The sequence below is a fragment of the Dysidea avara genome, chromosome 8, assembly GCF_963678975.1.
Source record: "Dysidea avara chromosome 8, odDysAvar1.4, whole genome shotgun sequence".
Taxonomy (NCBI): domain Eukaryota; kingdom Metazoa; phylum Porifera; class Demospongiae; order Dictyoceratida; family Dysideidae; genus Dysidea; species Dysidea avara.
The window spans coordinates 9,989,546-9,991,847 of record NC_089279.1 but is presented as its reverse complement, the minus strand read 5'-3'; the positions used below and the strand labels follow the sequence as shown (position 1 = coordinate 9,991,847).

General features: G+C 35.8%; 1 long non-coding RNA gene across 1 annotated transcript; it reads right to left on the bottom strand.

Moving 5' to 3' along the window:
- Positions 1 to 207: 207 nt before the first annotated feature.
- Positions 208 to 2,032, bottom strand: LOC136264237 (uncharacterized). Its single transcript, XR_010705010.1, has 3 exons — positions 1,835 to 2,032; positions 625 to 726; positions 208 to 536 (listed from the first exon to the last, which is right to left on the bottom strand). It is a non-coding gene; the product is annotated as an uncharacterized lncRNA (long non-coding RNA).
- Positions 2,033 to 2,302: the final 270 nt, after the last annotated feature.

Below are 2,302 nucleotides of genomic sequence, written 5' to 3'. Positions count from 1 at the left end.
TGTGAAAGGTTTCATAAATATTTCACAAATAGCCATTTCTACACTATGCCACTCTAGTAGAAACCCCATGAATTGTAAAACATGGAGAAAACAGTTTTCTAGTAAGAGTCATTAAAAATCAGAATACTTTATTATTTTGCATTCTTATGGTTTTAAACCCCTGTTGTTTACTGGTTAACATTTTATTATAACGTGTGGTACATAGACTTTGCCTTTAGATAACTAATAAAGTAAATAAATAAATAAACAAATATAATCAAATATAAAATACATCACAATGCTAAAAACTATGTTATACAGTTGAAGTATATAATGAGAATGTCTCATTCACAGAAAAACATGAAGTATAGAGGGCGCAAAATTCCTCCTCTTTGCCGCATCACAACACAAATAGTACTACCATGTGACAGTCCAATGTCCGATATTCTTGACTCCATGTAGCTGTTTAGTTCCATAGTGCCTGTAGTCAACCTCAGTTCTTCTCCAACATTGATTTTCTTTTTTACTTCTTCAAACAAATTCTTTACTTTAGCATACTATAAAGGTAATGAAAGTATAGCTAGCTATAGCTATTTTGTGCACACATTTAAGAATGCACAACAAATAATTTTGATCTGCATGTACCTCAGATACTTGAATAGTTAAAGTCTTCCCATGTTGATGTAACACTGTTAAAGTCCATCTCCCTCCAACTGGTACAATAGACATATTTCAGCACTCTTAGTCCTATGTAATAAAATATGTACAACTATGTCACGGTGTATATATTTCACAGCATGACTGCATATATCTATACAGGTTCCCAAATGACAGGAGCATGCACTGTTCTTTTGATCAAAAAAGTGCTTTTGGACTGAAGCTGTGTAAGAGTGAAACCAGTAGTGTATATAGAGTACAGTATATGCACTGTGAGTAAAAGTATAATAATTTATTATGCACACAATAAATATCTAGATACATAATTATGCAGAATGTGGTGTTATCAATCTCTACACTTCCTTGCTGGTTGGTCATTTCTGTCTTAACCTCTTTTGCATTACCCACTTCCAAATGTCTATTATTAACTGATCTTATAAGTGGAAATGAACCACCGAGCCCACATACAGGACAAAAAACAGAGAAAATGACAATGCTCACCTGCTTTAAAGGATTTCTATACTCCACTGACATGTACTGCATGATGTAATGTTTGTAGCTAGTAACCATGGTGGTAAAGCAGTAACCATTGTACTACGTATGATCCACTCAAGTATCCATTTATACATACTAGTAGCTATAGCTATAAGCATCTCAGCATTGAGGGGCAATCAATTAGTATCCAATACTGCCTATGAGATTTCAGATATTAGCAGATTTCAAGATTTCACAGAGATTTCCAAGGCCTCGGGAAAGATTTAAAGACTGATCGCCTTCAAAATTATCATAGAAACGGAAAATTACGTTTTAAAAACGCACTTTTTTTCCTGGAAATATCCGACAGATTCCTGGAATGAAAGATTTTAGATTTCATGAATCTACATACTGTACGATACTGTACTAACAGAATCTGAGTCGGCATATGAGATTTTAAACTTGTTGCTAATTTATAACCCCTCGCTTGGCATTTATATTAACACACCAGCTCGCACCAGCGCCTCTGGGCCTTTTTGTGAAATGGTCTGATGATTCATGTCGAACGACCGGCTCCTGTGTGGACAATCATTTCAAGTGTACGTTCAGTAGCTACGTAGCTATAACTACTAGACTACATAATTATATTGGGTAGAATAGCTTATATAAGAGTTATTTGTCGTTCAGTAGCTACTGTCATGACCTGGCAGTTCATACTACTTACCTTCACTTATCTGGTCCGTTGGGTTGCCAGCGGTCTCGTATCCCCTCAGTACAATCGTCTCGCCGGCGTTTACTGTAAGTATCAATTGTCTCCTTTCAGTACTGTAAGTTAACAGTTAGCTACTGGTAGCTAGCTAGTATGCTAGGGAGTATACACAGAACTTGTACAGTCTCCACACTGATTATTATGACTCTGATTCACGTGAATTTATACCCCCCTGCAGAGAATTGAGACCTCCTAGTAATTTGCAGTATCAGCAACATGCCACTAATATTTGCACTGCCAGTGATACTATTATGTAGCTAGCTAGCTACAATCATAATTTGTAGAATCATAATTTGTAGCAAAATTGTTCAGCCGGTTCAGTTTTGAACAGGTAAAGCGTGCTCCTAGTACAGTAGTACGTAAGCAAAAGCAAAACAAAAGTTGGATAAGTTTAGGACTACAATTCAATTCAGTATATGTTTA